This window comes from Podarcis melisellensis (genome assembly GCF_964234715.1).
Source record: "Podarcis melisellensis genome assembly, chromosome: 5".
NCBI lineage: Eukaryota > Metazoa > Chordata > Lepidosauria > Squamata > Lacertidae > Podarcis > Podarcis melisellensis.
In genome coordinates, this window is record NC_138537.1 from 70,167,369 (window position 1) to 70,177,752 (window position 10,384).

The 10,384-nt window shown below is 46.4% G+C and overlaps 1 protein-coding gene and 1 long non-coding RNA gene across 4 annotated transcripts in view; one reads left to right on the plus strand and one right to left on the minus strand.

Annotated features, from left to right (window-relative positions):
- Window positions 1-4,390: 4,390 nt before the first annotated feature.
- Window positions 4,391-10,384, plus strand: part of CHST3 (carbohydrate sulfotransferase 3) — a 44,724-nt gene continuing 38,730 nt past the window's right edge. For 2 of the 3 annotated variants that reach the window (XM_081913165.1, XM_081913161.1), the window contains exon 1: window positions 4,391-5,477. The gene's annotated coding sequence lies outside the window, so the exon portion shown is untranslated. Of the gene's footprint in view, window positions 5,478-9,373; window positions 10,140-10,384 lie in introns of those variants that run through there. The other variant, XM_081913163.1, reaches the window with a different exon arrangement.
- The window catches only part of LOC309370648, a 63,298-nt gene continuing 60,509 nt past the window's right edge, over window positions 7,596-10,384 (minus strand). Inside the window, exon 4 of the long non-coding RNA XR_014168629.1 lies at window positions 7,596-7,847. This is a non-coding gene — a long non-coding RNA (uncharacterized lncRNA). The remainder of the gene's footprint in view (window positions 7,848-10,384) is intronic.

The following is a 10,384-nucleotide window of genomic DNA, read 5'->3' on the forward strand; positions in this document are numbered from 1 at the left end:
GATCTAGAGAGCCCTTTGTAAGAGTGGAAGGCACCTTCACAGGCGCAGGTGGGATACCTCTGATTTCTGACAGTCCCTCTCCAGCTACAATCCCTTTTCCCCGCTGTAATGGTTCTAGGGGTTGCTCGTGCGTAAGTCGTCGCCACACCTGGCTGGGTTACCTGGGTGAACCCTTTCTGTCCGGACAGCCACCCATCCGTGGCTGTCTCAATCGCGGGCAGAATCCGTCAGTGGGCGTTTCTTGAACTTCTTCCAGCAAAGAAGTTCTTTGACGCCTAGTCTCCTCCTACTCTCCCTGCGAGGAAGTCTTCTGCGCAGGGAGGGTGTGGGCAGCGGAGGACCCGTGCTCTCCCCGCTGGACTCCGGCGAGGAGTCCTGGAGCCCCCTCGCCAATTCCCCCATCTGCCCCCCTTCTCCGCTGGTGCTACGCTGAATTCCTTCCCCAGCAGATGGGCTGCCTCTCTCCCTACTGGGACCCTCTCCGGCACCCCTCTGGAGCCTTCCCTCCGCCTCTGGCTCCGATGGCAGTTCCCTGACACCTGCCTCAAGCCATTCTGTCCCTCTGCCCATCAGAAGTTGCTTGGGGAGGGGCACAAAGGGCTGCAGTGGCAGCAAAGAGGCAGAAGAGGCCTGGTGCCCGAGCAGAAGGCTGCTTGCATTCCCCACCTTGCTCAACACTTTTGAACATCTTGCATTAGATATACGGTGAACCATTGTTAACGTGGAAATATTGTTGTTTTTTAAAAAAGCATAGAGATCTGAAAATGTCCCTTGTAAGTGTCCCCTTGATTGCGCAGCACAGAAAATTCGGTTCAGACTCAAGCAGCTACCACAGACTAGGATTTAGGGGTTATGGGGCAGATAAACAGCAGCTGAACTAAACGACTGTCCCAGTACCCGCATCACCAGCATGCTTTTTTGGTCATGCAGCTTATGATCTGCATGCGTAATCTGTGTCTATTTGCTTCGGTATGCTAGTTTCAACGACAATGGTGGAAAACCATTAATTAATGAGCTAAGCGGTAATCAAAAGCCATCGTAATTAGTTCACACCATTTCACTATGGCTGTTTTAGAAACACAAGATTATGCCAGAAAATATTAAGTACCTTAAGGATATAATCATATTTGTTGGGGTGATTTAGAGAAACAAAATGCCACTCTCCAACTGGAAATCCAGCTGCTTCTGCTAATATGATTCTGCCTTGAATCTAACAATATGAAGCTCAGGGGGAGCCATAAAACCTCCAAACATGATGTGGAATACTGTTTTCTATGCATAAAAAGCCACAGCCTTAGGGGAATTTTTTTTCATATCTTTCCAAAGCTAGATGTGAGTTCTGTATCCTCCATTTGGAAGCCCAGCAACTCCCCTTTCCAAGGGCTTGACATGTTTCCAGTTCCAGCTCCCAGTACATGCAGACCTTTTTTCGCATGACAAGGAAAGGAGCCACGGTCTCATAACTTAATCTCATGTGCTCTGAGCCCAGAGCTGCCAGGAATATAGGCGAAAGCATTTCTGCAATGAAGGCTTATGCTTTAAAATCAGTTTGCTCAAGATTTTCAATGTGAGGACTACACCTAAGTAAAAGGAACCAGTGATCAAAAGATGGCACGATCTTCTTAGCTCAGGAGATTTCATCACCCCTCTTTATGCTACTTCTTAACTGTGGTTCTGGTAAGAACTTAGAAGGGTGACACAATGAGCGGGCAAAATCAGCTTGAACAAATCACTTTTTGGGTATGACACAAACATGTTACCGCCATGCAGATGTCAAGGAAATAAACAACTATTTGACAAAATACAGCACTATAAAACAATTTCAAGGAACAAGGCACAAAACCATTGTACCAACAATAAACAATAACATTTGGGGTCCTGCACATCACCTGCAAACCTGCAACTTACTCAAAATGTACACAATTCTTCTTTTGTGTGACATAACAGCCATAACTCATTTGCATTCTTTTAAATTCATGTTGCACAGAGGGCATTGTGCGGCTGTAGTAGCATGCAACAACCAACTCCATTTTCTCAAGAACTCAAAGAAGAAGAAAATCCCCGGCAGAGGTGCAGCAACCTCAGAAGTCACATTACACCTATGGTTCCATCAGTCTGGCAGGCTCCTGTAGTTGCGAGCCAGGAAGCAATTTAAAATTGATGCTAGGGCGAGAAATTGAATTTGTTGACCTCTTGCTAAACCAGCGGGGGATTACTATTATTCTTATATCTGAGCCTGTGCTATGCTGTTAAAAACAAAAAAACTCACTGTTTCAAGCCTGTGGCAAAGGGCGAGGCTTGAGGAATGGATGACAAAAAAGCTGCCAAAGGCAGATGATTGGAAAATATGGAAAGACTGAGAGGTTCAAAGGCATGGCTCATCTACTAGAAATATCATTTTCAGACAGAGCCATTTTGGTGCTTAAAGGATAGTGCAAAAAATCTGCAACTGCAGATCATGCAGTCCAGACACATTTATCTAGGGATGCATTGGTGTAGATACACATATGTATGAGTAGTAACTGCTTAGTACATAGTATTTATAATTCATTAAATTTAAAGCATTTCCCAAGGATGTTTCAACAACAAAGAAAAAAAGCTCCAAGAGTGTCCTAAAGTGCCACCAGGTTTGCAATCTAAAAAAAGATGACACATAAGGAACAAGGGATGGGGAGGGCAGAGAAAAACAAGCAAACTTTGGATACCTGTTCTTAAACAAGGCAGTGGAGGCTTAGGATCAGAGTTTTCCTTCTCCGAGATGGGCTACCTTCCCAGGTTGACAAGCACCATCTGCCCTCACTTTCTTCTACAAGCAAGTGCACCAGAGTCTGTCTTCACATACAGGGGAAGTCCCTAACTCAGAAAGGGTTTGAGGCCCATTAGCTACCCACACCTGGTTTAGCCAGCCATATAAAGCCGTTCCGGGTGTGTGACCACTGTTGCATGCTGATTGCTTCTAGGAGACACAGGTGAGAGCTGAGCGCAGGATGGGGACCAAAGGTGGACAAACTACCCCCAGCAGGAACGTGATGTGTCCCGCACTAAAGATACAACCCCTCCCCAACTACTAGGTCTATACTGTACATGTAGAACAGCTCCCTCCCAACAGAAGCCCCGTCTTCCTTTGCCACGTAAATTGCTGCTTTGGCAAGTAGAGGACTTTCTAAAAGGAAAACAAATTGAAAGTCCTGCTGTGTACACACAAGCCCTCATGCATCTGTAAATGGATGCTTGGTCCTTAGGGTGAAGAAGGTGAAAGATGATCAGGGAAGCCTTTGCGAAGGCAGCAGTGGAAGGTGGATCAGTTTTCTTAATGCATGAAGGCAAAGCCAACGAAAGATTGGGATTAGTAGAGGAAGGAACACTGGGTAAGTATAGGATGTAATGCATATGGGCAAAGTTAGGCTCCTTGCCCTGCAGAATCACCATAAGAAAGCTATTTTAGTCACTTCCAGAAAATGTAAGATGTAGCCAGAAATAACCACGGTGGAATGAGCGTGCAGGGCAGGGGGTGCCAAGCTTTTGGGGCCTGTGGACATATCTACACACACACACACACACACACACTGCATCCAAGAACACACCACTATCTATTATATTGTAGTGGTTCTTCTAAGCTGAATTTCAACATGGGTGGGGGAGAGATTCTGGGGTCCCAGGGAAGGCATTTGCAGGTACCTATGTGGCTGGTGGGCCCCATGTTGATGACTCCTGAGTAGGGAGATGCATCCTGTTAAACTTCCTCATTGCACACAAACATCAAACCTGCTTCCTGTGGATTGTACACAGAAGCTGTGTAAGAAACACTGTAAAACTGCAGATTAGGCTAAAGACACTTTGGGCCCCAAGTGTCTTTTGTGATGGTAGGCTGACACTTAGGAGGTGACATGCCATTAGGTGTGGCAGCCAGTGGTGGGTGGTGCAAGAGTTTATATTTTAGCATGACCTGCCACATAGCTTTTTCACAATGTGTATGCGCCTTAGGAAACTGGCTGGTTGCGGCTAATCAATGCATGGGAGTAAGACCATAGCTCAATGGTAGAGCATCTGCATGCATAACGTCTCTGGGGCAATCCCTTGCCTTCATATGGCAGCTTCCTACGAACACCAGCAACAATGTGCTGTATGAGAAGTAAAGACTATGTAGAAGACCATCACACACATCAAACCCAGCATGGTACAATTGTTTTCGGAGCGGGTGGAGATGCTCTCAAGTTTACGACAACTCACACAAAAGCAAAATTTGTGCAAGTGCTGCTTTAGCCCTGGCTGCCGGTATTTCTGCTGTAAAAAGGGCTTCTTGTTCATAGTTCCATGGAAGTGCCTCTCATTTGAAAAGATGGCCCTCTGAGGATGCCTTTCTTTGGCCATCACTGCATTTGGCATCGCTTTTTGCAAGCAATTCCTGGCATCTGAGCACTAGTGCATGCTTCCAGCTCCCAACTCAACCACTCAACCTGTGGACTCCTGACGGTATCATTAAAGGGCTTGTTATGCTCCAGGCGGCGTCCATCCCTACACCAGAAGCTTGCAAGTGAAGGGCCGAACCCTGACACTACGTACTGCCGAGCTCCTTTCCCTGAATCACACCCTTCCCGGCAAGGTGTGCTGTCAATCATTCCCCGCCACCCCACGCCTGGAGGCGCCCTTTTGAACAGCGGCGGCCACAGATACACACCCACAACTCACGAGCAGGATGAAAGTGGCGCCTTTTCTCTCCGGCTCCGCACAAAAACCCAGCAACCCCAAAGCACCCCTCGTGCAGCGCGACTCCTCGCTCCCGCCAGCAGCACGCAAGCGCCCCAGCAACGTAGCCGCATATTTTGTCGGCGAGGGTCTTGGACAAAGCCAACAGAAGGGTCCTTGTTAGCCGGCTACTCCCTGGAGAGGGAGGGTGGGAAGGGAGAGCGCGCGCAAGAAGGAGCGAAGTGGGGAGGGGGCGGCGGCGGGGTGGAGCTGGGCTCTCTCTCCCTCCCGCTGCCTGTCTCCCCCTCCGCCTGCAAAAACTGAGGGAGCGAGGGCGGGAGCAGCCGGAGCCGGGAGGGGATGCAGCGACTTTGCGAACACTTTGCAACTCTCCCTCGCCGGAGGCAGCGCTTCTCCCCGGCCTCGCCGCGGGCTCCCCCTGACGCGCACGTCGCGGCCGGGCCGCTGGGGAAGCGCTCCAGGAACCCCGGCCAAGGAAAGGAGCGCGCGTCTTCTGAGGGGAAGCCGGAGAGAGGTGGAGGAGGAGGAGGAGGAGGGACTCCTTTCCTCGTCCCCAGGGCGCGCCCTCCCGCCTGACCTCGCGCACCCCGCGCCTCAGAGGGGGAACCTTTCAAGCAGCTTTCCTCAGCAAAAGACGGCGAGCCGGAGTGGATGGTCGCCAGGCTGCTGCTGCTGCTCCTGCCGTCGGCTGCCTCGAAGTCCCTTTCGGGACAAAGGCTTCCCGGAGCCGGCCCTTCCTTGGAAAGAGGCTGCGAGGATCCCGCGTCCGGGTAAGGAGGAGGCGGCGAGACATCTCGCGCCCGAGCCGCGCCTCCCGCGCGCTGCCACGCGGGGCTTCCCCGGCCGGCTGCGCCCTTGTCTTCTTTCTGCCGCTTTTCACGCTCTTTTGTTTCTCGGTGGCGGACGAGTCCTTTTGTGCTGTGCGCTGATGGGTTTCTAGCTTCTCGGATGTGTCGGGAGGGAAGGGAGGAAGGAGCCAAGCCTGGTGGCGCATCCTGATGCTGGGAAAGCAGGACGAGGGGCTTTCCTTCCTTTAAAGAGAGAGAGATACCCCCAAATTCCCAAGCGGCTCGCCAAGTTTTGTAGGAAGAGAAAGTAGCAGCAGGCATTTGTTTTCCTATGGTTCCTAAGTTGGATATATTTTATTATAGGGCTCGGTGGGTAGAGAGCAAAGCACCTTTAAAGTTGCATTGTTTCGGTGATAGAAATACCTGTGTTTTAAATCTCTGGCGCTGAATGAAACCCATAGGACTTGGAAGGGCTTAACTTTTGGTTTGTGCCCATAAGATGTTATTTTTGACACAGCCTGTTGTATTGCTGAAGCAGAAAATGGTCCATATTGGCGCTTGAACCACAGAAAGGGAGACTTTACCTGAGGTTATTAGGTTTTTTTTGGGGGGGGGTCACATATTGGTGTAAGATGCAAGATGTGGGCTTTTGAATTGTACAGGGCTCTTCCTAACCAGAAGGTTGTGGTGCTGAATGGGAGTTTTCAGACAAGCAACTTGAACGCTGTGTTTCAGAGATTAGTTGCTGGTCCGAACAAAAGTATGTTTCTCCAGGCCTCATCAGACAAAACGAAGGGCATAGTTCACCAGGAGTTTATTCTGCATCAGCCCAATTGAAATGAATGTCAGCTTTGTAAGGGTGCTCCCATTCCATCATCATCATTAATTAAATTTGTATACCGCCCTATACCCACAGGTCTCAGGGCGGTCAATAGGGATGGTATCAAACATTTTCTAAACAAAGGCTAGTTCTGTGTAGCAATAACTCATATGGAGTTTATAATGTATGATAAATGTACACACTTGCATATCACCATGTTTACATCTGGCAAAATAGATATGTATTGGAGTTCACACCATTTCTGCATGTAAGTAGCTATTGTCCAGAGAATTTGTCACACGTGAAATGGTCCTCTCTTGCATTATATTCCCTGTCCTTTGGGAATAACAAAATGACTGTGGTGCCTGCTTTACAGATGGGGAACTGAAACCATTGGCAATCTGTGCAAACATTCAGAAAAGGTATTGTGGTATAGTCCTTCCATGACATCACTACATAATACCGGAGGCATGTGGTACAGTCCTTCCATCACATTACCACTAAATAATACTGGAGATGTATTCCCCTGCAGCAGAAACTTCCTGAGCGTTAAGGATAATCATGTTAAAGAGACAAAGTTGGCATACAATTTTCTCCCTCAAATCATAGCTTTCTGTTTGTATAAAGTTATTGACATGGAGAAGCATTTAAACATGACAGCCCTGCACCTGTTTTCCAAAGTGGTGCAGTCATGGAAGTGGGGGAGAACGAGAACAGTCTCACATGCGTTTTATTTCTGGGCAGTGAGTTAACCAAGTTCTCAGAGGTAAAAGTGCGCAGGTTCATCGTTCCATCCACTAAACATGCAAGGTACCTAAACTGCTATGTGGACCACAGGGGAGTTATTGTGGTGCATGAATGCCATCTGTCTTGTTGGTATCTGATGCACTGATCTGAAAAGTGAATGGGAAGTATCTGCAGAGATTACCAGAATCATATCATAACAGTAAAATGGTATCCGTTGCCAGAATTTCCAAGAACAAGACCTTTTGTTGCCCTTTTTTTACTCTGAATTGATACCCGACCCCACAGACCTTCTGCATTTAAGACATAATCCAATACGTTTGGCAGAAGGATGAAATCGCAAGAGATGATGAAAAAAATAATCAGAGAAATCCAAGTAGAACAGATCAGGTCTGTGTAAATTCTGCACTTAAATCAGAATCCTGCATCAATGAAACCCAAATTTCTCAGCAAATTTTTTTGCAAATATACCATAATGGCATAACTCCTCTTATTCGGTGTGATTTTGCACATATTACTTTATAGTGGGCGGGAAGGATGGGTTATAGTGTTTCTGCCTAGTCATGGGTCGTGGAAGAGTAGCAGCCTCATTCCTGACCACTGGAAGTTTTGTTCTCCAATCCTTTGGTTTCTGCAGTTTCTCTGGGTACTAGCCACACGTTTTCAAGTATAACTTCATAAGTGCCTAAGTACAGAAACTTACTTTTTTCCTGGTTAATTTGTTAAGGAAGCTGAATTCTGCACACACAACTTTTACTGATAGTCATAGCCACTACATGGAAGTTCTTCTGCAAAAGACATAGAAGACAATATTCAAAGAAAAAGAGTGCTTATGTATTTGTTACATTTGCACCCCACTTTTCCTCTAGGGAGCTTGAGGTGGCGTAAATGGTTCTCCCCCTCTCCAATTTATCCACAAAACAACCCTGCCTTGTTAAGGGTGCTGGGAATTGTGGTTTGTGAGTTGCAAGCTATCATTGTTGTTGTTGTTTAGTAAATTTGTTAGTCACTCCAAGACAACCCAAAGAGACTTACAGTTCTCAGAATGAATGGGGGATGTTTTTCAAATGTACGTTAAAGGTCTGGTGTGTATGCAGCCTAAAGCTACTACACCATTACTGTCCCCATCTTCATCATCTTCATCATTATCAGTTCATTAAATGTTAGTGTACGTTGTGTGGGAAAATATAAAATAAACATGGTTCACACTCAATGGGTTTACCATATGATGCTGCTGAGAGGTAAGGGATAAGTGAGACTTAACTGAAGGTGAGAAATCCGAGCAAATTCTATAGTTCATCTCTGTAAGCAATTATACATTTGGTAGCAATGTTAGCAGTCCCTATGGGCCTTCCAAACTGTAAGGTTGAAGTTCTTTATTTTCCAACTTTGGAATACAATATGCGTTTTCTACAGACAAGCTTTTCAGATGCTTTGTCTGAAAAAGAAACGCTTCATTAAAACCAAAACCGCATACATAATGTAAATTGCCAGCAGATTTCAATAGAAGCAATACTGGTGGTAGGAAATGACAGGCGCAAAGGCACGATAAAGCTTTTGTTTGGACTAGAGGACTACAGCATATGATAGGCTTTTGCCAGATGAAGGTCTCCTGTAACAATGATCTTTGAAAAGGAAGGCTCACGCTTTGAAAGCTGATGGAAACAAAGGATGGTTAGGGTGTGCCTGTACTAGCTCCTCTTGTTGCATTTCTTGTCATTTCAGCCCAGTTTCCTCCTCACTGCCTTGGCACTAGTCTTGGCCCACATTTTTGCACATACCTTTCTTGTATGCATGAGAATCCACTGCCCAGGATTGAGGGCCACTTAAAACAAAAAATGCCCAATGCATTTGCTCAAGGGAAGCTTGTCACCTCTGCACTTAAATGCCATCATTTGAGAGCAAAAAAGAAGGGGGTGAAGTGCTCTGAGATGTTCCTATGGAATTGCTACGTAGCTATGATTGATCAAGCTCAGTGGTGACTTAATATTTGCCCTCCGGATAGAAATTAGCATTAGAAATTTGCAAGGTGCAGTGGTGGGATTTGTCTGCGCCTAACCAACCTAGCAGTTCGAAAGCACGTCAAAGTGCAAGTAGATAAATAGGTACCGCTCCGGTGGGAAGGTAAACAGCGTTTCCGTGCGCTGCTCTGGTTCACCAGAAGCGGCTTAGTCATTCTGGCTACATGACCTGGAAGCTGTACGCCGGCTTCCTCAGCCAATAAAACGAGATGAGCGCCACAACCCCAGAGTCGGCCACAACTGGACCTAATGGTTAGGGGTCCCTTTACCTTTAACCAATTTTCAAAATGCAAAAGACTATGGCACTGAAGAAGTAGAGGGCAAGGTGAGAAGTTTGGAAGTTTGGATGAGGGATGTTGGGGAGAACATTTGCCCAAATCAATTGCCAGATGGTTAGCTCCTCTTTAAAGAGGTTCTAGCTTTCCACAAGAAATGAAGGAAGAGGGCACAGCGCATGAAATGAAAGGAAGGAAGATAGCAGCAGCACATGCAGTTAACAGCTCTCCCCGAAGATGCTCCTTCACAAAGGAACATATGTAGATTTGTAAATTAAGCGAGTTATGGACTCTTTTCTTGTCACATTAGAGAAAGACTGAAATTCACGTTGCCAGCTCATGTATTAATTTTCTTCCAATTATGATATTAACGCCTCAAAGGAAAGTGCTTCAATCATACACCTACATTCACACTGTGTTCTCAGTTCATATATTTTCACCCTGATCTCAATGAGGACTTCAGTTTTTAAAGGCATACCTGATTGCTAGAAAACTCTAATACCTTTTGCTCAGTCCACACAAACGCCTGCCTTTCCACTCTTTGGATTCAGGGTGTTATGAGCTAGTTGCAAGGCAGTCTGCACACAAGGAGGAGTAATGTGAGTGTGCAAAATCACACTTCTTATTTTGGAGGTGCTGCTTCTCACACTACCCAGAAGCCTCCAGGAGGACATGCCATTAGTGATCGGCTTCTGTCCTGAGGGAGGAAGACTGAGAGAATTTGTAACTATATCCTGCCTTTAGAGTCATGAGAAATGCCGTTCTGATTTTACACTGATATCCGGTCCTACACATCTCCTCTTCTTCTCTTTCAAAAAAAAAATAATAACCCATGTTCTCATCTGTTTAACTGCCTGTTTATTGATTCATTCCTTAGCTGTTAGGCTGTGGCCTCAACAACAGGCTACACCAGGCTTTTCATGACTATGTGGTTTTAATTTGTGATTTATTTATTTTTGAGGGATAGCAGCGGTGTACATAGAAATATTTAAAAGAGCTGCCATGACGCATTGCATAGGTTACTGGATT